Below are 26728 nucleotides of genomic sequence, written 5' to 3'. Positions count from 1 at the left end.
TGTCTTTTAAATACTTCCAGGGATGGTGACTCAACCACTTCCCTGGGCAGCCTGTTCCAAGGCCTGACCACTCTTTCAGTAAAGAAATTTCTCCTAATGTCCAATCTAAACCTCCCTTGGCGCAACTTGAGGCCATTTCCTCTTGTCCTATCACTAGTTACTTGGCAGAAGAGACCAACACCCACCTCGCTACAACCTCCTTTCAGGTAGTTGTAGAGCGTGATGAGATCTCCCCTCAGCCTCCTCTTCTCCAGGCTAAACAACCCCAGTTCCCTCAGCCGCTCCTCAGAAGACTTGTGCTCCAGGCCCTTCACCAGCTTCGTTGCCCTCCTCTGGACACGCTCCAGCACCTCCATGTCCTTCTTGTAGTGAGGGGCCCAAAACTGAACACAGTAGTCGAGGTGCGGCCTCACCAGTGCCGAGTACAGGGGCACGATCACCTCCTTAGTCCTGCTGACCACATTATTCCTAATACAGGCCAGGATGCCGTTGGCCTTCTTGGCCACCTGGGCACACTGCTGGCTCATGTTCAGCCGGCTGTCAATCAGCACCCCCAGGTCCTTTTCCTCCGGGCAGCTTTCCAGCCACTCTTCCCCAAGCCTGTAGCGTTGCCTGGGGTTGTTGTGGCCGAAGTGCAGGACCCGGCACTTGGCCTTGTTGAACCTCATACACTTGGCCTCAGCACATCGATCCAGCCTGTCCAGGTCCCTCTGCAGAGCCTTCCTACCCTCCAGAAGATCAACACTCCTGCCCAGCTTGGTGTCGTCTGCAAACTTACTGAGGGAGCACTCGATCCCCTCGTCCAGATCATTGATAAAGATATTGAACAGGACCGGCCCCAGTACTGAGCCCTGGGGAACACCACTCGTGACCGGCCACCAACTGGATTTAACTCCGTTGACCACAACTCTCTGGGCTCGGCCGTCCAGCCAGTTTTTTACCCAGTGAAGAGTGCACCTGTCTAGGCCGTGAGCCACCAGCTTCTCTAGGAGAATGCTGTGGGAGACAGTGTCAAAGGCTTTACTGAAGTCCAAGTAGACCACATCCACAGCCTTTCCCTCATCCACTAGGCGGGTCACCTGGTCATAGAAGGAGATCAGGTTGGTCAAGCAGGACCTGCCTTCCATGAACCCGTGCTGGCTGGGCCTGATCCCCTGGTTGTCCTGGACATGGCTCGTGAGCGCCCTCAAAACCAACCGCTCCATGATCTTCCCCAGCACCAAGGTCAGGCTGACGGGCCTGTAGTTCCCCGGATCCTCCTTCCGGCCCTTCTTATAGGTGGACGTCACATTGACGAGCCTCCAGTCGTCCGGGACTTCCCCAGTTAACCAGGACTGCTGGTAAATGATGGAGAGCGGCTCGGCAAGCTCCTTCGCCAGCTCCCTCAGTACCCTCAGGTGGATGAGAAACGATGCTCTGTACGGATGTTTGCCAGAACAATCTTTACCTTAATACATATTGTGCTCTTACTGAATATTTGAGGTGTGATCCTCCTCTGATCTTGACCAGTCCTGCCAGCAGAGCAGAGAGCTGAACGCACCACACAGTCCAGTCTGCACGCAAAGAAAGGAGTGGGGTGGTGAGAAATGCTGTGGCCTTGACACAGCTCAATCTCTTTGAAGGGCTACCCAGAGGGCTTGCAGCAGGCCCTGGCATCGCTGAGCACAAGTGTGTGCTGGCTGGAAGAATCTCCTGGATTCTTTCTTGTTTAAGCACCAAGACAAATGTCAGAAAAAAATAAGCCCTGAAGGAGAAATATATTAGCACAAGCAAATTATAATAAAGCAGGAAATGTGTCACGCTCCAGTGGCTCAAGCAGGAACTGGCAGTGAAGCTTCTTGAGCTCTATATTTGACCTAGATATCTAGCTTTATGACATTGCATGTCCCTTAACCTTGTTGTGCTTGTATTATGTAATATATGGTCATATTTGACCTCAGAGGTGTGCTTCAGAGATTCATTTGTTTTTCAACAGAATTTGGAGATTCTCAGGGGAAAAAACATTATAAATGAGTCATTATTAACCTATTGCACATTCAAGCTAATTTATTTTCTCATGACGTTTCTGCTAAAAATCCTTTGTCTTTGATTTTTACTAAGTGTACTGAGGGATGCAAGCAGTTTGAATCTTACCAGTTCTGAGGTGGTGTAGATGGTTTAGCGCAGCAGCATAATTATAAGTGATATGAGGCTATTATGATCACTGCTTTCATTACACATCATTTTAAGTGATTATTATAACAGGTACAGTATTAGGAAGGAAGCCAGGATTGCCATAAGGAAGAAAAAAAAAAATCTTTACCATTTATAAAAGCTTCAGGTTTGAGGTTCCTTTTTCTTTACCTTTGTTATGAAAAGTTGGAGCAATCTCTCTCTGGAGAAAAAGAAAAGCACTAAATATTTAGTTTGCGCACTGATAGTTCTGGCAGGAGAACCAATAAAAAACCCAGACCTAAAATCCAAGATCCAGCTAGTGGGATGGGGAGTGGTGAGGCACAGCTAGCGGGAAAGGCTTGCAGGGTAGGCAAGGAAAAGTCCAGCTAGTGGGACCAGGACTGGAAACAGGGAGATTCATGAGGAATAGGAGTGACTGTTGAAGAATATCTCACTGCAAGATCAATGACAGCTTAAATCAGATCTTGCTACCCAGCAGGATTTGCTAATTGCGGTGGATGTGATGCTGCTGCAGAAAGAGGAGAGCAGTCAGCTGGCCTAAGTGTTTGTATCCAGCGGAAGTCAATGATTTCAAAGTAATATAGCTGTACTTTATGAATTAGCCATTGTATGCTGCCCTGTTATGTGTAATGTTTTGTCTCCTTCCTTTAATAAAACTACTGTTTTTAAAGCATGTTTTAAAACATTAATTTTTAAAATTCATCTTTGCTTTGGGAAAAACTAGTTCCTAGAACAACAGAAAGTTTAATATAATTTTTCCAGGATTCTGGACCAAGTCAAGGTATGTTAGTAGTGATGCTTTTAAATGTTAACTCAGCCTTTGATGCCATTAATCAGGTTATTGCAGGACTTCAACAGTTAAGGTCTACTATTATACAGGTAAGAAAAACAGATGAGTGACAGAGAAAAGTAAAATGTTCAGTTTTTCGAACCTCTGAAACTATCGATTGTGACTAGAGGTTTAAAATAATTTGAAAAAGTGAGTGAGAATACAGGTAAAAATAGAGATCACGAAAGTAGAGAACACTTAAATATGAATTATAGCTAAGTTAGTGACATTCACCTTAAAGCACCAGTGGAACTAGATGGTATATTGTCTGCATTAGTGATGACCTTGGACAACTTTTAGAGAACAGATAGCCGGAGAGTAGAGAATAGTAAAAACAATCTGTTCCAAAGGAGAGGACAAGTTTAGCCTTTAAGATAGCAACCTAGCACTGACCAGAAAATGGTAAAAAAACAAAGGTATGATCTGTCTGTGAACATCTAAAGAATCATATGGTGACAAAAAGTCAAAACTGGTCAGTCAAGCAGTCTCATTTATTCCCTGGCTGATTAATCAGTCCAGCGGGTAGAGAAAAACAAGGGATGAGATTTATTTTGGCTTGAGTAGAACTGCTGACATGATCCTGCACGTGCAAATTAGGAAGACATGGTTGGGTGAAATTAGTGTAGAGTAGATAAACAGCTGTTTGAAAAACTGTGCAGCTATCGTTAGCTCTTTGCCAAAAACAGGAGAAGAAATCAAATGAGGACTTGGATGGATGTATTACCAGTTGATATTTTACTTAATCATGATGGTGATATGGATGACATAATAGAAAATATATTTAAAACGCTGATATGAAGTTAAATGTGGTTACAATAATCTGAGGGAGGAGGAGAGAGATACAAGTTAAGATTTCAAAAAATTCTTGCTAAATTGGAGAAAGGGTTTGTAATCAATAGGATGAAATTCAATAAGGAGCAATGCAGAATAATTCATTTGTAGGAGAAACAAAATGTAGAAATACAAAATGGACAATAACTGGCTAATTAGTTGTGCGGCAAGAAACGATCTGAGCCTTGAGGTCTGAGCTCACAGGTGTAAGCTAACGCAGTGTTCCCTCAAAAAGGCAAATGCCTTGCTGGGATGCATCAGTAAGACTGTTACGCCTCACTCAGCAGGTAATTTTGCCACTAAACAAGCGCAGTCTCAGCTGACACCCCCAGGTCTGGGCACCAGAGAGGAGGGCAACAAGAACAGAAGAAAAATGATATGTGAAGAAAGATTAAAGTAGAGAGAACAGTGTAGGGGGAAGGAAAATAGAGTGACAGACAAAAAAAGCCCCAAAAACTTCAGAGGGGGACTAGAGGGACTTTGAATTTGAGGATTAATAACTAGTTAGTTAATCACCAGCTTCATTCTCCTTCACGTTCATTAGAGTAGGAAAAGAAAGAAATCTGCTTACTTGTCAACACCAGAGGTGGGAGAGAAGAAAGCATGTAACAGCAGGAGCTGTGAGACAAGGGAAGGGACTGCCCAGGGAAATGACAGACTCTTGTTTAGGGCTGGTCATCCACGAGCAAGGGTCTAGGGCGATGTGACCCCGCTGGGAGCCATCTGGATCAGGTCCATCAGTTCCAGGCTAAGAACCATGGTTAGGAAGAAAAGAGCGTGGTGATTGTGGTGGATATAAAGAAACAACTGTTAGGGAAGCACAACAACCAAGTGTCACCTACAGCCAGACATGTATGATGGAAACATGTATGCCTGACATTCAGAAAAGGGATTTTGTCACTCACACCCAAAAAAGTTGTATGGTCTGTTCAAGGTACAGTTGATGTTGCCTTAGGGCACATCAAAGGGATGCAAAGTCCCTTTTTGCCTGATATTTTAATGATTGCATTCACACACTTTGCAGGGGGAATCTGGGTGTGGTGCCTGCTAGAGAATCTAGTTTCATCATTACTTCTAACCATAGAGTTTTTTTCTTTTTTTTTTTTTTTTTTTTTTTAACAGGTGGAGAGCAAATCAAATTGGGATGCCAGGATCTTTCTTTGCCTCCTGGCCAGTAGGGCTGGAATTCCTCCCTGTGTCTGGGAAAAGTGAGAAACCTGGCTGGCTGCCAGACTACAGATTAGGGCTGCTGAGATGCTGTCAGCAGCAATCTTGATGGTAAATATTCATGAGCCAAAAAGTGCCGATATTAATGTTTGGCGAATTGCATATTCAATGTTATTGTCTATACCACTTTGTAAAGGTCATCCTGGCATCTAAAGCCAACTGAAATGACTGATCCACTGTAAAAGAACACCATTCTCTTAGAAAGTGTGAAACCTGTGCATTTTTGAGTAGTCTGTGTGGACCACTTGTAAACACTTCTGTTTCCATTATCAGGTGACAGTCTCAACATATAGAGTAGCTTTAATTTAGCAAGAACAGCTGTTGGTCCTGCCCAGCTTTTCTTGATTCTTGCTATGTCTTATTTGACTTTGAGAGTACAAAAAACTGCATCTAGAATCTCATAATTTCAACAACTCGTACAACGGGTTTTTAGCTGCACTGCGACGCAGTCAAGCTGATAGCTTTGCAGTTTTTGCATATTGAAAAAATTTTATTTAAAAAAAAAAAAATCACTCTACTTAGCTTTACTTCATGAGCTGCTTATTTTGGGATGGGGCAGGGAAATCCCATATTAATTTTCAGCAACAGGAAGGTATTGCTGTGGGTGAATTTCTGTCAGAGCCAAGGAAATGATTTTTTCAGCTGCAAGAATTCAGTGCTGCAATGTCATAAGAGCATGTAGTTATTATTCTGAATGCTATGCAGACTGTAACATAAGACAGAAAAAAGTGCTCACGAGGAACATATTGAATTATAATAAATCTGTCTTGTCTAGAGACAATGATGAGCTGGCACATTTTATCAAGTGGCAGTCACATAGGATGCTGTGCACTGCATACATATTACTGCATTAGCAATAGGCAGCGAGAGGATGGCACCAACAGGGGAACTGCTCAGACAGATAGGTTGATCATTTGTATTCCAGAGCTCAGCAAGTGCTCAATTCACTGATCCAAACCAAACATGTTGAAGTCAAGGCCTGTTTCTATAACATGTTTGATATACAGCTGAGCAGTAACTGAATCAAAACAGCATCTCACTATTGCTGTCTGGTGCCGTACTGGGTGGTGAAAGCAAGTGAAGCTTTTCCTGGCACTAGGGGTACGTTGTATGCAAATGGACCATCTCAGTGGTAAATCTTTAATGTGGCAGACAGAACATTAATTGCATAGCTCCCCAGGATCATGTTGCACGCCCAGTTTCCTTAAGTTAAATTATTCCAACGATTCTTCTCTTGATGGAGAATTCCAGACGCTGCAGTCCTACTGTGTGCCATAAATTAACTCTTGTGCCGTTCAGCTTCAAGTCCTGCCTAACTCCTGGGGCAAATGCCATTCATATTCACAGTGTGTATCTAACTGAGACAACCCAGTGTGTTAACTGCAACTCATATTAATATTCTGAAATACAATCTAATCAATAATGTGATAAGATATAATACGTCCACAGTTACAACATCTCCTTTTTGTAAGGTACCAATTCATCTGATGAAAATGAAAAAGCTGCTCATTCAAATCTTTAAACAAGTAAATGCCTAAAGTGCTCTTCCCCTACATATTATAAAACCAGTCCCTGGCATGTACACAGTGAGGAAGGATCAGCCCTTTGCCCTTTGAGTCAGTATTATATTGAGGCCATATAAAAACACACTTGCACCCAGACATGCGCACACACGTACTTACATGCTTTGCTCTGGCAGCTTGCACTGTAGCAACTTTGCCTTTTATTGGCTGCCCATAAGTTAACACAACTTTAGCTTGTGCCATGAGCATCATGCAGCAATTCACCAGAGTCAGAGTTTAACAGCATGGCAATGCAGTTTTTTATTTCCTCTGAACATTTTCACCTCTTCTTAATCTACCCCCATTTCCATATATAGGTGAAGATCTATCAGAAAGAAACTCCTTTTAAGAGTTGCTCAAATTTCTATGTATGTGTAAGAAACAGTCCCTTTTATTTTTCCAGGGAGCATTCTAATGTAGTCCTTTTCATTGGAATGAAGACACACTATTGTAGACAGATTAGTCCCATTTGCAAAATGAAAAAGAAAGCTCAGTCCTTTCCAAAAAGAAAAGCTCAGCATCTCCTAAGATAGATTTCATTTGAAAGAAGAGTCTAATCCACCTTGGCCTTGCTCCCAGGGTTCCTTATTGCAGTATACTTTTATCCTATTTTCTCTTCAAGAGAATTGGCCATCTTGAAAATACAGCATATCTCCAGAAAGGTGAAAAAGAAAAGTAAGCAATAAGAGGGATGTTTTTAATAAAAAGTTGGAAGGAAAAAAATTGTCGGTGAAAGACGGGGAAAGAAGAAGATTGTATAGAAAAGATTGCTTATTTCCCAAACTGAGATAATTTTTGGGCTTCAGTGAATTCCCTCTTGCACCCCTTCAACAATATATATGTGGAGCAGGCAGGAGGTGCAAGACTGACCATAGTAACAAGTAAGCAAGCAAGCCACCTTTTTCTGTCAGGAATGACTGGTAGAAAGAGATGCCCTCTGTGACCAGATGCGTTGCCAAGGCAAGCAGCAATTGGAATAAAGGAGGTGAAAAACGCTTATTTTCATGGTTTGTTGAAAAATTTACATAAACAAACCAGCTAGAATACACATAAAAGGAACACGTCATGGAACCATGCAAGCGTAAATCAAAATGTTTTTAATAAGAAAGTATTCCCTGACCCCATGGCTGTGGGTTGAGCACAACATAAAGAGGAAAACAGATCCAGTAAATGTCCTTGTCAGCTTGACTTAGTTCATCTAGACATTTGGAAACACAGAATGTTTAGGTATGCAATGGATTTGGGCTTGCAATATTGAACACAGGTTCAGTTTATGGCTAACTTTAACTTTTGCAATAAAAAAGTAAGTGACAAACAACACTTTTGTGCAATGCTACCTGATTTTAACTTGTTTGATACTCAGTTCCAGCAGGTTTTAATCTGTCCTGATCACATGAAAGAGAACGTCTGGTAGCTTGGACATATAAAGCTCCTTATGGGAGCAGGATGCCACAGCATCTAAGCCACACTTTCTTTGGAACTGTTAATCTTACATCCATCAAACACAATGTATGCCTTGCATTACTAAATCTTTTCCAGACTCTCTTCACTTAACTTCCAGTGGAAATTATTCTAAGGTATATTAAGATTGTGATTAATTTTCTCCTCAGAGAAACAGATTGCCTAGTTTACATGTTTCTGTATATCTTATTCACGTTCTTGTGTTCTCAGGCAGGGGGAATCTCTGAAATGGCCTCTGAAGTGATAAAAAAAGAGATGGTTCGGAGGCACCAGAGTTTAGATGTCAGCTAATTCCCACTGCTGCCCATACTCTTAGGGATAAGAGGAATGGAGAGGGAACTGTAATAACTTCTAAAGTTACTTATTTGTCCCCTGGGGTTCCCTTGTGGAGGTGCTGCTACTTGGCCCTTCTTATGTAGTGCTGTGCCTAAAGGCATTTGTTATAAAAAACGACATAATGTGTGTAACACTGCAGTCATTTTTAAGACTGCACAATATCAGCTTAAAGAGGTTTCTTTATAGCACGTTTAGTGGCTGATTATGTAAACGGAACAAAGTTCTTTTTCTGTTACATGAGCGTGTAATCTCTAAATGTTTACGATCCAAACAACTTGAAAATGTTGGCTTTTTTCCACTTTTAAAGGTTATACACCCAAGTAATACCCACAAATACCAAACTGCAATAACATGTATTTAAACTTCAAATATCTCTGGCAAAATGTTCTGGTTTTAATCATATCCTGGAAAATGTAAATATAGTTTCAGAGGTAACAAACGTTTATGGCAGGCCAGATTCTGCCTCCTTTACTGCTACAAATTGGGGCTTGGAAAAAATGATTCTGTTTAAGGAGTAAAGCCCTTCATAAGTGAATAAAACTGGTAGGATCACTTCCCCTGTTAACAGAGGGCGTTTCTATGGCTCTAGATATCCCTCTGCTTGGAGACAAGAGCTATTATTTCGTTACAGTGCTCTGACAAACGGCACAGAGACATTCCAGGGTCTATAAAACCTCCAAATGCAGCAGTGATACTTATGCCAGCCATTCCCTTACCTCAGACTTCATGTGAAATAAAATAGACATTATTGGTTGGAAAATTTGACAATCCCCATTAGTATCTGATCAAGTTGCTGAAATTACATGATTTGACCCTGGGTACTTACTTGCACCCCAGTCATTGATGTGTGTGATTTGAAAAACAACGTATGTTCTGATCCCAAATCTCTGTTTCTCTGAATAGCTGTACAGGTGGAAAAGGAGGCTGTGGAGAGGAGGATGGGAAGGAACCGCATTAACATGACTTATTTCCTATTGCCTCTATAGATCCCCTCAGTTCTTCCACATCTGTTCAAGCTGTGCATGGATTTTATTTACCAATCTAGTGGTAAATATAAATATGAAATAGCAGGTATACCAACTTGACACTCATCCAATGATCTGTGGACAGTTTCTTCCTCCCTATAAATTCACCTCTTTTCCCTAAAGGCAAGATTAGAGGGGATCAGAAGGGAGAACAGAAGGTACTGAAAACTCCACGAGACTAAATTCTTACCTTTCACATAGATGTAGAGGAAACCAATGAATGATCAAAATATTTGCTCTTAAAACTTACAGAATTAAAATCACGTCTCATATGCCTTTGATATACATTGATCTGCTTATTGGGAGTGGCTGGTTCTATACTTTTCACTGAATAACATCATGGGCTATTGGGTAGATGTGGAAGAAAATCAGACCTTTAGGAAATAAAATAGAAGGCATTCTAAATCCTAGGCTCTCCTTCATAATTACATTTTTCTTTAAAGTCTGTTTTTAAGGCTTAGGTGTAAATACACTGTTTTGATAGTCAAGTATAAATAGGACTACATATATGTGAAGCATGTATTAGGATAAACCAAAGCAACTCATTCTTTTATCTCAGAGCAGAGTTCACTTCAGAACTTTAAAAAGAGGCCAGAATAATATTGATCACCACTGGTTTTTTAATTATTATTATTTTTGAAAAAAAATCTGATGGTCCAGTCCTCCATAAAACATGTAAAATATTAACTTGGTTTAGTAGAAGATGGTTAAAGCAATTGTTACCTCTCTAATATATTTCAGAAATTGATTATGGGTTTCTAAAGCACAGGAAAATGTCAAGCATGCTTTCTGATACAGAAAACCACACAGCAGTCTCAAAAATGTGCATGTACTGTATAGGATATTAATTTTTAAAACTGGTAGTGAAATATATTTGGACTTATTCTAGTCTGCAAATATTTTGTATGAGGAAAATTTATGAAGACAACCTAAATCTTGACCATTTATATATACTATCAGTTTGCTTTAGGTGAAGAAAAAAACTCTATGTAAGGCCATCAAAAATTATTTGTAGATAATCACTAATGACTTAATGATGATCTCTGTAGACTGAGACTCTAGGTGTCTGTTACTTTTTGCCACGCTGCCGGCATCTTGATTAACAGATCTGAAAAATCAGAAAATTGCACAGCTTTGAGATAACAGTGATAGACCTAAATTTTGTAAGATGGTCTGTGTGAAAGTGGAACATTGATCTTGAACACTATTTTAAAAAAATGGCAAAAATAGAAAAAGAAAAAAGATAATATTTCAAAAAAAGTCATCTATCTTACTGAGCCATGTTAGCATTTCATAACAAATGGACTTGGTGGAATTTTAGTTGAACTCTTTACCTACAACACCTCTTCCATATAGTCCAAATCAAGATTAAATCTTGACAGCAGAATCAGACCTGTTCCCAGGCATAATTCTGCTGGGAAGCATGTGGCACCTTCAAGGCAAATGTTTCTATCCACCAGCTCCAACTTGGAACAAAGCACAGATTGCTCAACTGATTCCTTAGTTTCAGTGGAGTGCATAATGTATGCGAAAGGGTTCGAGGAAATAAACAGAGAATAATGGTTCCCTTGTCCTGCTGTAGCTGTGCATGATTTGCAAACAGTTGTTTAATTCTGACTGATTTTCTCTTGATATTTTTGTATGTTTCTAACCTTGGCTTTGCTAGTGGACTTTTAAATCAGTAGTGGACAATATTCTACTAAAGTTGAATGTTTATTCTGGAATTTTCAAGCTATTGCATGCAACTTGAAGAAGGATTTATTTTTGTTAAGTCTCCCAAGTGCATAAATACTTTTAACGACTAACAGTTCCCTCTACTAGACTACTGACTTAGCAATACTGTTCCCTACTGACCATTTTTTCTTCATCTTAAACAGTAAGTTTTTTATGTTTGTGTCCTCCTGCCACCCCAATGGAAAATTTTTTCAGGGCCAAAACCTGTTTTGACCTGTCTCTTGCAAAACACAGAATTACTCATGGACTCTATGCAGATCAGCATTTGTGGAGTTCTGTCACTTTCTACAGAATCTGCCCTGACTAGTCATACTTACCAGCGGAAGTTGCCAACTGCCTTCGTGATGCATACAAGATATAAAATACAAATATACACACACGTATGTATGTATATATAGAAATTACTAGCCTGTGGGAATTTTTCTGAAATGCTAAGCAGTCATATCTCTCATCACTTTAAAACAAAGACCATTCAAGCTAGACAACATTTTTATTTTTACATTACTCAGTCAATTCCCTAAATCAATAAGCAATCCTATGTTAAACTCTGGCCACTGGCCATGTGCTTATCATTTGACATCTGTTAATTTTTACGTTCTGTTTAATTTCTTACCTTACCACCTTATAGATACCCACTGCTTGATGGGGCTTTTTAATGCACATATAATGTATTACCACTGCCTGTGTTTGAGGTTTAATTGCATTTTAGTCCAAGGAACTGACCCAGGGACTCTCATTCAATGATATTTTATTTGCTTGTACGAAAAGCATCTCTATCATTGACACAGACAACAATGCAGTGCTAGTTGTGTTCAAATGTGTATGCATTGTTATATTCAAAGCTTCTTTTCTCAGGCAGAACTCATAGTTCCAGTCTGTTTTGTTTTGAGGAACAAAGAAATTGTTAAGCTTCTAAATGGTTATATTCACTTCAGTGTTTGTTGATCTGCTATTTGTGTTCATTATTTCAACTGTGCTTGCCCATTAAACATAACCCGCAAAATATACTCTCACCCTAATTAAATTAGGTGGTGACACACTCTTTGTTGTTGACAGTAAAAGCTGATTCACTTGACATTGTTAAGTTCATATCAGAATACACTCAGCTTCCAAATCTACTAGAATTCTGCTTATTTTTGTATACAGTGTAAATTTATTATAACTATAGTTTTGAATGATAACAAATAATATTTTAGTATTATTTTGGGGGAAGAAATACATTTTTTCATGGTGTATTTCTTAGCTCATTAAATTGTGTGAAGGACTCTATAACCTAATAGAAAAAAAATGTAAAATGACTAAAATTTCAGGTCAGAGTTCAAACTGGAAATTAAATTTATCTTTTTTTTAATTTATTTATGTGAAGACAAACAGCCATCAAACAGAACTCCCAGGAGATGGAATAAGTCTCAGGCAGGAAAAGATTTTAAATCTGGGCAATAATTTTTTAAAGGTTGCTGCAGTTGCTAGGTAGATGCAGGAATCACTGTCTGAGAGCAGTAATATGAGATTAAGCTGAATGACCATTGTGATCCCTTCCGACCTCACCTACCTATCTGTGAAAAAGAAAATTACTCTCTCTGATTTTCTTGTGGCCATTTGGTCTACCACTTACTGTGCAATAGCCTGAGACAAATAAAACCACAGGAAGGCAAATTGGAAGCAAATATTTGGACCAGAAAATGCAACAGATGTTAAAATTTTAATATCCAGTTTATATGCCTGCATGTACAACATATGCCAAATCTTCAAGAATTCAGACACTTGAACTTGTAGTAATTGAACACAGAAATTTATACAAATAAAGCTCAAAGTCCTTTTAAATAATCCAGTAAAAGGAACCAAGCTCCCAAACTAAATCTGGTGCTTGATCCTCTCTTTGGCCTGCTGGGAACTCAGTGTTTTGCTGCCCTGACATATGTAGCAATGGTGGTCTGAAGATATCCACACTCTATTGAAGTCCCTGAAGAAACTTTGCCTTTCTATTTCCTTCTGTTCTACTAAAAAATCATGCCTATATTGCTACTTTGTACTCCATACAGTATATTGCCCTGCCAACCTATGTTTGTTAGTGGGCAGAGAAGAACCACAATTCATCCTTCTGATATATGGAATTGCTAATTTTAAGCAGGAGGTACATGGAGGTACAAGTACTGCTTTTAGCACTGTCATTAAAATGCCATATAAATGTTCTAGTCACAGTTCAACATATACTTTGATTCGGCATTTGCATGATCACATAAAACAAGACATAAGTTGAATTTAATGAATCTATCAACATGTGTTGTCTACACACATGATGCAGTATGACTGTTCACAGATGCATAGATTTGAGAATTGGGTAAATGCTACAAAAGCTTTTAATCCTGCCCTAACTTAAATTTTTAATTCAGTGGTCACGATTAAAAGTTATGTCTCAAAAACTGGATCTGTGAACTTATTATGAGAACTTCTGAAATATTATAAAAGACAAAAACATCCTGAGCTTTTTCCATAGGCAGAACAATAACACATCTGCAGCATCTCTGCTTGCAAAGAGGAGGACCTGATGTGAGCAATGTTTTTTTTTATTCTGGACAACATATATTAACAATTCTAAGAGTCATGAGGCAGTTGTACTCATGAGGAATGAAGTGGTAATTTTCAGGCAGATGACCATCCCTTTGATGTCCTTGCCTTATTCGTACTCTTCTTTACATCTGCCCCTGGAACAGCTAGATGTGAAACATTGCATTGTCTCCTCTTACTGAACCCTGAAACTACAATTTGCCTTGGCAGCCAAGGGCTGCCAATATCTCAGCTTTCAGAACGCAAAAGGGACAGCCTTCCCTCTACAGAAGTATTACTGGTCTAGATGGACTGTTTGGGGAAGGTGCTACCAAAAATGCTACCAAATAAGTGAACAAAACTTTTCAAAACCCCATGCATCTGACTCACATTGGTTAGTGACTGGTCACAAGAGTAGTCACAACCAACTTCCTACTGCAATTACAGCCTCTGCAACAAGAAACAAGTAAGCAAAGTTGTATTATTTTTTAATATCCTCACTCTCCCTTCCCCAAGCTTCCAGATAACACTGGAATACAAAATAGCTGGTGGATTTTTACTTCCAAGGTGGTTAGATGGTTCTTTCAGTAAACAGTTGAGAAATGCCATCTAGTGTACTTGGTACTACTCCCATCAAACCTATTTGCTGATAAGATGCACACCCATTTCAAGAAGCAGTTTGATATATTCACCTTCCTTAATCTGAACCCTCTCAAATATTAAGTATACTCATTAATTTGCAAAGACACCCCTGGAAACTGAGGCTAATTGTGTAGGGTGACCAAGAGAAAAAAACTGAAAAAACCACCTTCTTCAGAGAATTAACTAGAGAAGTAGAATGGGAAGAAGAGACAAGACTTGAATGCAGTAAAAAATGGTGAGAAAGTATGCTTTAAACACATAATTGGCTGTGTTGCACTATGAATTTTAAATGCTGCCTACTGTAGGGGTGTTTAGGGGTTGGCCCATCTTTTTTATATGAATTTGGTCTCAGTTACATAACAATTGGATTTTTACTGTCTCCTTCTTTGTTTCTTGGCACTACCATTGGCCCAACTTATTCATCCACTACTTGTTGTCTTAAATAACTTATTTAGGAGCAAGATCTCATCAGATATTTGTGCGACATGTCAATAGGTGTAATTAAAAAGAAGAGGAATGATTGCAGAAAGGGGAATTATCTGTCTTTGTTTTTTGATGAAGAAAGCAAAGTAAAGATCCTGGATCTGATATACCATAATTAGCAGCTGTTTTAATTGGAAGCAAGATTGTTTCCACGGGATTGTCAGCAGGATGCAGAAGCCATTTGGCTGTAGAGTATTTCTTTTCCTTTTTTTTTTTCTTTTTTTTTTTTTGTCTTTTAAGATGAACTTGTTCAGGAAAGGAAACCCTTTGGAATTTTCATTTTCTGAATCTGCTGACAACGCCACCAAAACACACACACACACGCGCGCACACACACATGCGCATGCACACACCCACACTCTTGGACATTTGGATTCATTCCAGGCATGGAGGTTGTGTGGAGGATGATTTTTATTTAGGTGTTAATAACCCGGTAAGGTTAAGGAGGTTTTAGTCCACAAACCACTGTCCGTTTCTCACTGTAGCAATTTCACGCTAGTGACACACGCTGTGCCTGCAATGCAGCACTGCAGAGCTCTCAGTTCCCCAAAAGCAATAATGCCTAAAGCACCTAGAGTGGAGCTTTCCCTCAGCTACAGCCCCACACTCTGGTTTGGTGGCATTGTGTGATGCATCACCACCTGCATTCTGCCAAGTGGTGTGGCCCTCTTTTTATATAGAAAGCTGTATTTTTCACCTCTTTGAGAAGTGGTGCCCCTGCTTCCTCCCTCTTCTTGTTAACTGTGACATTTTTCAAGGCAGTGGAGGCTGTACAGTACCAAAAGCCTTGATTTTAAGAGGCAAGTGACCAAAGTGAGCACAAAGACTTTGATGTTGAGTGTCTTGGTTTGTTCATGTTATAACAAGGGAATGGATCCTACTTCTTTTGAAAAGCTATTTTGACCAGTCAGACTGAAAGGAGGGCTACTACTTTCCAAGATGACCTTTGTCCTTTCTGGCTTCTTCCTGACTTTGTCTCCTCAGTACAAAACAACTGCCGTAACTGCACAAAGTTGTGCTGGTTTTATGAAGTCATTAGAGTGGCCAGAGAATATTGTTATACATGGAAATCCATCTATAATCCCTTCAACTCCATTAGTAATCTTTCCACTAACATGACTAGGTTCCACTCAAAACCTCTTCGTGCAGCAGGCCTTTGGAAATATATATGCATAAAACTACAGCCCATTGCCAGTCATTACTAGTTAATGTTGTTTAATGAACAACAGCAGTCTTTTACAGGACTATCTTCAGTTAAGGTTCTCTCAGAACTGAAGAGTGAGGGATCAGTCTATATTTCATGGTGCACTGTGTTTTGTTGTTGGTTCTGCAGCTGCTTTTCTTGAGGAAGAAAGTAAAGATAGGATTTCTGCCAGCAAATGACAACCAATGTCTCCTCTTCCCCAAGAATGATTCTTCTCTTTTTTCCTTTTCTCTCATTTCTATGGCACACAAGCTTTTCTGCTTACCTGAATATGATTTTTAGCACACAGGCAAAACCCAGCACAGCTTACTCAGTGTCACTGTTCTGAAATAAATGTTGCTTCTGGACCACCTTCTGGAATGTCCAGTTACCTAATTACATGCCTTGCTTTTCCATATTGATTTGGGACTTACTGTCCTGGTAACTCAAAATAAGACCCTATTTAGTAAGGACAATTTTCCCTTAAACAGTTCATAAAATGTCAGAATGGTTACCCTTCCCATCTATAGGTCTACAATTTCAATATGTTTGCATTGGCTCATCTTGAGCAGCATCTCAAGTCACCTGAAGACAGACACTTTTTTTGGACCAATACACGCAGTTTAGCTCTAGATTTTCTTCCTTGCACTTTAAAACATATGACAAGCATATAAAATTTCCTTCACATTTATGCTTAAAAATAAAAATCATAGTTTTTTACCTGGAATTGTAAAACCAGTTTGTGAAAGCAAGTAAATAATTTGCCTATTAAAGGAGAGGGGCAGTCTGCTATGTGTGATCCAGTAAGTTCTTTCTGGAGACACATGCTCTGTCACTGATGCTCTATCACGTTTCTAATTATGTGCAGGAAATGCAAAGCAAATTTTATCTTAGAAGTCTCTGGATGTTCATGAGCATTCTGGAACTCCAGCGTGGCAGAGATTTGGAAGGGGTCTCCATTAAAATTATAATCCAAATGAATACATAAATCATATTTCTAAAGGAAATATTGATATAATTTGCTTGAATTAACAGTTAACATTTTTTGTTGTGAAACTAGATGAATCTTTGCCAATAAATGAATCATCTTTTTAGAAAGTTATGTTCCAGAATTGCAAATCATGTAGTGTAGCAAAGTGGCTTCATTACCTTTCCGCATATTCTGCTCAAAATCCATACCTGTCTACATACAATTTATCAAGTCTGATACAGCTTTCTGTATGTTTGTCATTATAGAATATTCTTTGTCAATATAGAATATAGAATGTCATTATAGAAGCAAGACACTTAACTGTAGAAAAGCTCCAAGATGGAATTTACACAAGAATATTTAGTATCCTATTTACACAAGGATATATTTAATATCACACACTGTAATTGGTGAACATTGAAGAAAGCTCTTCTTCATATTTATTATTATGACCACACTGTATAAATCACTAATAAATGTGATAATGATTAGATCTATAAGGCTAGAAAATGGTGGGATGATTACTATGAGTTAAAAAATCAATAGTATGCAGCTGTAAAGATACTTTTTCTGTCTCTTGTGCTGATTGCCTTCATAGTGTTCCCGACTCTATTTCCTGAGAACTTGAGCACTGGCAAAGCAGCAGGAATATCCTTTGGATCCACAAGGAAAAACAAGAGTAAGGGACACTTCATGTAGTCTTCTACATGTAATTGCATTTTGATGTGCCTGATTCACGTGCTCAAGATCATCGTACTTCTGGATTTTTTTTTTTTTGTGGTTGTTCATAGACTGCAAACGAGCTGGAACTGAACAAATGCTGAAGATTACTGTATTGTGTGAGGATTTTATAAGGAGATGTCTCTAAGGGAAAAACTGGGTTGTTTTTAACTAGGCAAGCTGCTAGGCAGTATAATCAATCTATATGCCCAAACTTGCAGGGGAATAAAGTAAGATCCAACAATAGATCCAAGAGGGTTTTCATTTTTTCAGAGTGTCTCAGTTGGAAACCCACCCAAGTAACAGAGAAAAGCAATTACATCTTTTTTATTAAAATGTTCACACTATTTCATGTTGTACTGTTTTTGATTAAAAAAGTCTACTCATAGATTTTAAATGCTTATAGATCACTGGAGTTTTAAATCGGAAAGTTAATGTCTCTGCAGGTGACAATGGGTCCAACTGCACATAAAGTACGTGCATCTGACAGACACATATATTTCATAACAGTAGCATGGACTGAAACTTTCTTCATTTTATTATCAAGACATTGTAAATGTCTTGTGTGAATTAGAACAAAAATAGCCAGGGACTAAAAATTTTCCAGCTACTGTCTTATAACAGTAATGTAGAAGTTAATTGAGTTTGGTTCTGTTATACTGAGAAATGTACCAACCCAGCTAACTGCCAACAAACACAAACTGTTGATATAAACCTTCCCCTCTTGGGGGCAATTTCTGTTTCTTATAAAATATTGCTGTTGGAGCTTCACTGTCACCTACTAAACCCACAGTGCGAGACTGTACTCTCTTTATTCTGTGACGCTGTGTCATGAGGCGTCTAATTCAGGATAATTCTCTGTACAGAGGACATGAACTCTTGATCTGACCCAGATTTCTTCTTGACTACACCAATAGAACCTCTTCTTCTGTGTCCTCCAGCACTAGCTCATGTCTTGGGAGTGGCCATCCATTCTGGCTCTCCATGGCTGCACCTTGTAGAAGGGATCATCTGTGGGGTTGACACAGCTGAATTTTCTAGAGACCTTCTCCACCTCTTGGGATAAGGGTCTTGAGTAGCTTACAGATCAACAGCCCAACAGGCTGTTTTGAATCTGATTGAGTTGTATTGACTATTCCTAAAAAAAAGCAGGCCAGGGACTGTTTTTTGGCTCCGAGGTTATGTCCTGTCTCACATGCCCAAACTTTCCCCCTTTCCAAACACAGTGGTACCACATCTTTAGGAATAGTCCCTGACAGATACAGCACATCCAAACAATGCCTAAGCATAATCTGAAAGAGCAGTAGTTTACATGAGACAAAACTCTGCTAGGGAGTTGCTGATGTTTAACCAGTGTGGATGTTTGTGAGCTATGGACTGTTCACTAGTGTATAGCCACAGAGCCTAAGGTCAGTTCTGCTGCTATTAAACAGATCTCTTTGTGAATGGGATCTATGTGGTCCTTCTCCCAACATGCTCAAATAAGGGGAGTTTAAGCATAGCCCCAGGGACCTCAGCTGGACAAAGCCTCTGTGTATTGGGCCCCATGTAACTTTTTTTTCTGCGCAAAACATGTCTCACCACAGTGAGTCAAAAGGATTAGCTTGTTCTTCCACGTGTGTTGGAGTAAAGAGAAACCTTTAGCCTTGAAAAAAATTAGTGATGAGAGAATCTTGTGTCAGCAAAAACAAGTGAAAACAAAACTCTGCATTCTTCTCAAAGGCATTAATGCAGACACAACAGTGAGGGCAGAGCAACAAATTTCACTTCAACTTTGACCCTGTTAGTTAGTGCTGACCTGAAAGTCTTTCAGTGTGAAGACCAGGGCAAAATAAAATAAGCTAAAAATATCGACTTTCTATATTTGCTCCATAAAAAGTTCCAGTAAAGACACTGGAATTCTGGGGAGGTTCCCATGGTAGGAAATAGGTTAGTTCTGGTTCCTGGCCTGCAAGAGTGTCCTGTCGCCTGGCTGAACGGGGCCAATCACCTTGGGGATAGGGAAGCTGATGATAAAGTTTGCACAGCAGTGCTAACTTCGAAAGTGCAGAAGGCAGAAAACGATTTCTTCAAGGTGGTGAACCAGGCAAGGTTCATCCAAGGGTCCCCTGGATGGTGGCCCATGGCCGATCATGCTCCTGAATCATACAGCAAATTTATCAATACCTTTATCATATAATTGCTATGAGATAACTAGAAACAATTAAAACTATATATACAGAAATATCCTTCGTTTGCAGAGTCATTGTTTTACTTAGTCCAATGATTTAAATATATTTAGCCATTTGCTACACAAATAAACCAATGAAGTAAGGAAAAGGGGCTCATTTCAGACAGTATAATCAATCTCCTTAGGGGTATAAATGGGGAAAGATGACAAATCTAGTGTGAAGGTCTATTTTTCTGTCCTTCTTCAATAGATCAGCTGTCAGAGGTCTGCAGTCTGTGCTTTGTTTTTAAACTGACATATACAGGGAGCAAGTATATATATGTTTGGGTATGTCTTCTCTAATAAGCCCCTTAAAATAAGGGACTGTTGCTCACAGAAACTTGTAAAATGAAAATCAGGGCCAATGGAAACAAAGCAGAAATGATGAGGACAACAGTAAAGACAAAAATAAGATGGGAGAACATCAAGTATAGACATCCCTTTTTTGCCCCGTGTATTCTATTGTGTTTTGTTCGGTCTTATGCCTGGCACTAAAGGTAGTGTTTGCAGGAGAGTAATAGAAGCAGAATTGGCAGCAGGTGGTGTGCTCCAGACAGCTTGTGTTGGAAATTGCCTAAATGAAGCTCTGGGTGTGCTGTTGGGTAGCAATCTCCTATTTTTGAAGCAAAGTGGCCACGAGAACACAGGTTGAAGAATGTGAGTGTAAAAAATGTTATGCTGCTTATGGATGACTTATTAGCAGTATTAAAAAAAAAACCAAAACAAATAAATCTCAAAGGAAGTGTTTGGGAGGAATTTGCTTTGCCTTTCTTTGTCCAACACTTCAGTATTGTGCACTAAACTGAAGAATGACGAAACAAGCAATTTATGACACTTAAAGTGCTTTATTTGCTTGCTTCCTCGTTTTGTTGTTTTTGCCCTTGGACTAGTTATTTACCTGACTATTTCTATAAGTTGAGCTAACAGATGTTAAATATGCAGGAAGGAAATTCACCATCAGAACCTGCAATTACTGCCTCCTTAGGAAATAACACAACACAGCATTATTCTTGGAAGACAACAACTACTCTATAACCTAGATTACAATTCAGTCTGTAAAGCCTGCTTTTTTTCCCCCATTGATCCACAGTGAATTGAATGCCAGACTCAAAGCTGGCACTTGAGGCCTATAGTGAAAGTAGGTGGATTTTTCTTGTAAGTCAATGCAGTACTTGGGAATTTTCTAGTGAAAGTCATTTGTATTCAGCAGGCATGGGGAACAGGACAGGAATGCCTATTCTTTAAAATCGTATTTATTTGTTTAGATGAGGATGACATTTGGAGTCATAGTGGGAAGACAGTGGCAAACTTCATTCTCTAGAATAGGTTAGACCCCATTACTTAGTATACATGTCTAGACCTTGCCTGCTATTTGACTACGAGTCTTCAGAAGTAAGTGAGGTTGCATCCTGCTTTTTCCAGGACTCTGGAAGGTTTTTATTCATTTTGATGTTGAAGAGGAATTAATTTTTTGTAATATTAATGTCAATTTGACTTTTGAACTCCCAGAAAATTAATGACAAATTTATACTTAGAGGAAGACCTAACTTTAACACTTGTTAAACAGCTTTAAACAAACTTTATGAACAAACTTTTCTATCAAGCCACAGATGATCACATATTATGTTTTGTAAACTTTTACTTTAAAAGATTATGAATGCCATTTGCTTAGAACGTGAAGAGAATGTGCATTCTCAAGAAAGAACATTTCAACTTGCTGAATTTACAAGCACTTTATACAAAGTAGAGATTTTAAGCCTACATCTAAATTAACAAGTAGTATAGACCAATAGAAGCAGACTGCAGAATGAAACAGTGGCGAGGAACGATTGTTTCAAAAATACATTTCATGCTTTTTTTAACTTCAGGCTCACTCTAGTCTGCTCAACTGGACTGAATGCCCACTGGTGACTAGAGGGCATTCAGTACATTCCTGGATCACACGTTCTAGTTTAATGTCATCCAGAAGATTCCGGCTCAAGCTCCCAGAGACAGAGGGCTCTGGTATGTGATCAATGCCCAGGAGGTGGAAGATTTCCTTCAGAAGTGCGCTCCTTGCCTAAACCAAAACACTTCTGTTGATGCGTCCTAAGCTACCTTTCAGGTTAGGTTAACCTGGCCTAGGTTACAGTTGCAGAACCTGAAGCAGGTCAGAGTTCAGTATCAGAGCCTGGAAGACTCAGTTTAATTAGCACCACTTCTTAGAAGCAATATTTTAGGTACTAAAAAACACTAATGCGGCCATTTGCAACTTGATTTTTTTTTCTCTCTTAACATATGATGACTTTATGGGGCATATACTACTTATTTATGTGGAACCCCAATAGAAAAATGTACTTTGTAGAAGGATTTTATCCAAGGTAAGGGTTATGTACATGAATAGATTTTCTCAACTATGTCTAATACATTTTATATGTGCTACCCTGATTTTTGTGTAAATAGGTTCATGATTAAAAATATCTAGTCAAAGATATTGTAAATTTTACAATTAAAACAAAATAGAGAATTAATTTGAACTTAGATTAATATTAAAACAAATTTAGAAAAGGGAAATTCAGAGGCAAAACTACCTTAAAAACCCTATTTTTGTCCTGGATTAACAAGTCTCCATAACATCTTGTCTATACTTGCAAATAACAGAGGTGGTCCTTTAAATAGGGGAATGGAGGAAGTGCCTTTTGCAGGTCTCTTCCAGCTCTACTCGGTTGGGTTTAGCTACATAAGTGTCTTTTGAGAACTTAACATTCAGTGTTTATCATAATAAAATTAATGAGCTTTAAAGAAGTTGAATCAGTGAGGCTTTTAATACAGTCTTAGATATCAACTTCTAGTTTATATAGGGGTACATGCTTGCTCTTTAATTCCACTGGGAGATGCATAGGATATAGGTTTTTACAATATTCTCAGAAAACAAAAAAACCAAAACCACCCAAATGTCATATGACAAATTATTCTGATTTTAACAGAGAGAACTATTTTACTATCGATCTCTCCACAATGCCCAGACAGTGGACTTGGTTTCATATGTTCGTAAGCCAGAATCAAGCATAGATTTCACAAAGCGCTATATGTGGTCCATATGGATACCATGTGCCCATACAATGGTGACCTACCATAAGATAACTTTCATTCAGTTCCCTCTGGAGTACATGAAACATTGACAAAGGGAACAGCATGTGCTGAACATTAATTGGCACCAGACAAACTCATTATTCTCTGAAAGATGTTGTTCATCAATAGGGAACCATCTGCATTGTATTTACATAAGTAACTATTGGTTTCTCTCTTATTACCATGCTGGATCCTTGACAAAATAGCAAGGTATTGCATACAACCACTTTGATTATACAAAACAAACAAGGCACTGTTGAACAAACCAAAACAAAACAAACCAGGCACTAGAGATGTATAACTTTGAGTCCAAGATTAATTTAATTCTCTGATGGTCAAATGAGTTTCTGTCAAAAACAGTATGGAAAAAAATGTAGCGAAACATAAGGATGTTTGCTTTGGTGAAGTGGGAAGTCTTTCTAGGTCAGAAATCTGTCTCTGGTTGTGACAACTAGTGGATATTTAAGGAAAGAATATAAGACCAAGGCAGTTCCTCTCCCAGCTTTTTATATTTGGAAGCTCAGAAGCTTCTTTAGTGAAGGATGATATCTATAGCATTATATTTGATAGTCCGTGCTGGGTCTTCCATAACTTTTCCAGTATTTTTTTGCCTACATGTGCTCTTTGATATGAGAATCTAACCTTTTGGTTTTTTCTATTTTCTAGAAAATTTATTTTCCATTGCAGAATCGTCTCCAACTTCTACTATATCTAGTCCTGTAGAATTTTGAGCTAAACACCCTCATGCTCTCATGCCTACTCCTATGGATCGTTCTGTGTAAACTCGAAGAATGCTATGATGGAGAGTCTCATTCAAATTTTGTCTAGCTGGCTTCAGTTCTATCCTTCCCTTTATTGTTGGTATCCACAGTCACCCCAAATTTACTCCACCTTTATCTAGATAACTGATGAAGTATTCCACCTATTCTTCATGCAGGTGAATCTTCACCTAGTCTTCTCTGGCATCACAAACTCAGCTACCTAACTTTACAGCTACTCTCAGTTTGGCATTGTAGGTGAGGATCTCTCTGATGGTTTGGTAGTAGAGAATTCTTCCTGATACCTTAAAGTGGGCTTAGTTGTGTTTTCATCTACTCAGGATAAAATCCTTTAATGGTAGATTTTAAAATGTAACCTACTGTTTCTGAGCTTTTATAATTGATTGATAGTGAGAAGAGAATTTATCACCACATTTTTGGGAATAGGAAATGCCCCTTTTGTATTGGGCTTAGTATGAAGATTTTCTATTTTAATCTCATGCCAGACATGATGTAAATCACATAGAAGGTTCATGTTGACATTTAATGACATCCTAGTTTATTGGACAATTGGAGTCTGAATTAGCAAGAAAATTCTTACTAACGAAATATTACTCCACAGCTGGCTGGCAGCTTTTTTTTTTTTGCAAAGAAATTATGTATGACAATTAATGTTCAATTACATTGATTAGTCAAAAATATTCCTGAGTTCACTTTACTGTTAAAAAAAGTGTAAACCCTGTACAATTCATTGATTTGTGTGCATATTTACAATATATCCAATGGTTCTGGAGGAGAAAAAAAAATCTGAAGAATATTTCAGAATCTTTGTTTTAATTGTCCTGGTACTGAAAAAAATATTCATAAAAATTTTCTGGAGTAGGAGGAGTTGAGAAAAGTGAAAAGTCCCAGTCAGTCTGCATTACTTACTGTGAGTGTACAGTGCTAATGGAACAAATTAGATACTGCCAACTCTTATAGATGTAATGATGAGCTGCATGGCAGAGTCCACACTGTAAAAAGCGTATCTTAATTAGCAGTGTGGGTACACTAACTGCACTTGATGGGCTTGGCATACTTACATTTGTCTTCTGTTAAAAGAAGTGGTTTGTCATCTAGTACTAGTGACTTTATCGTGAGTGGAACCTTTTTTTCCTGGGTTAGTATGATCTGGGTCAGATATCTTACATGGTTCACACTGCAGCTGCAAAATGAATTTTGCTGAACTAAAGAAAGAGAGAAATAAGCATGGGAATAGAGCTCCTGTTGTTTACAGTGCCATATTGCATTGGCTTATGGTGACTGTGGAACTCCAGCTTCACTGTAGATCCTCATTTCACTGGAAATCTTTAACACCAGTAACATGAGTTACTGAACAAAATGACACCCATGGCATAATATTTCCACAGAGCTTAACAGGAAAAGAAGTAGTTTAACACTACTTCATTTATATTTGGGGTGCTAATACAAAATAGCTAACATAATAGTTTTCAAAGTTCAGATAGATCATGTTGAAACAAAATAAATGCAAGGTGATCTTGGGAACTGTCTTTTGGTCTTACACATACATACTTTAGAGTCACAAGACAGTGTTAGTATAATACTGTATCTTGTCTCCAGTCTTAATACTAACATTATGGAAAGAAGTATTTTGTCCTAGACTTGCAGGAAGAATGACAACATGTAGGATACGTTCTTTAATTAGGTCATAACTTTGTCAGTCTAACTCCCCTGGGGATCACCTCCCAGTGTTGCTTAGAATATAGGTCTTTGTTTCTGTCTTGCACATTTCCATCTCCTGGCAGGAGGGGGGTGGGCAGCTGTCATTCTTCACCACTCCAAACCCAATTTCAGTTCTTTATTTTGACCTCTACAGTCTTCACATCTATAGAGGTTAAGAGGTGAGAAAAAGGAGGTCATTATTTCATTTTTCTGTGTGAAGAGGGAAGAGTTGCTGCATACTGTTATCTCTGCCTGAATATGAATGAGCTATTAGAAAGAACTGTTGCTTTAACCGAAACTTACCTGTTTTAATGCATGTAATTGAATAATGAATACAACCTGTTAATGGGAACCAAACTATTACAAAAATGCAGGATTTTCTTACTCAGGATGAATTGCAGATGGTGATTTCTGCTGCTCTCCATGACTTCTTTTGATGCTGTTTAAACTACCTTTGACAAGAGTGTTTGATTAGAAAAGTTTTTAGCATAATTTTTAATGAAGTCTATGAATCAGAACATTCAAGACTTAAAATTGTCCTTATAAATTTCTTCTCTCATTTATCTGCTCTTCAGAAAAATTCAATGCAAGTCAAAATATCTAATCCCAGAGAAATAGAAGGGTCTAATTCCTTCCTAGATGAGACTAGAAGGCAAATGACGTCTGGTTTAGAGCTTGAAGAGGTTTTTCATCTTTCGTATTGCCACCTATTCAAGTAAATGGTCTTCAAAAAGCTCATTTTTTGAATACAAGTAGGAAAAATATTTTTGTGGCCATACCTACGTACTCTTGCTTCGAAAATTTTTGGCTAGTGTATGTATTTTTATGCATGAAATGGAAATATAGGGAGGGTATTGAGAAACATTTCTTTGTGGGAAAGAAGAAAAATAAATTTACTTATGCATTTTGAATCTGGGGGTCAGAAGCCTTGAAGGTCTTTTGCAAACAAGGATGTTATCAGTGATGGTATCTGGTTTTGGTAGTGGTGGGGAGAGGCTGTGTCCCTAACCCCTTCTTGTGTTTATGTTACAAAGCAAAACATTAAAATATAATTGTAGTTTGACTGTTACATGCTTCTGCATAAACTGTGGGTTTTAATAATGTCTCTTTTCTCTTTGGAACATAGAAAAAGAGTATAAAACCGTAGAGTAGAGAAATTGATCAAAATGTTACATTCTGATTCTGTTCTGTCAAATTTTGTCC

This window comes from Calonectris borealis, chromosome 1 (genome assembly GCF_964195595.1).
Source record: "Calonectris borealis chromosome 1, bCalBor7.hap1.2, whole genome shotgun sequence".
NCBI lineage: Eukaryota > Metazoa > Chordata > Aves > Procellariiformes > Procellariidae > Calonectris > Calonectris borealis.
This window is presented reverse-complemented; position numbering follows the sequence as displayed.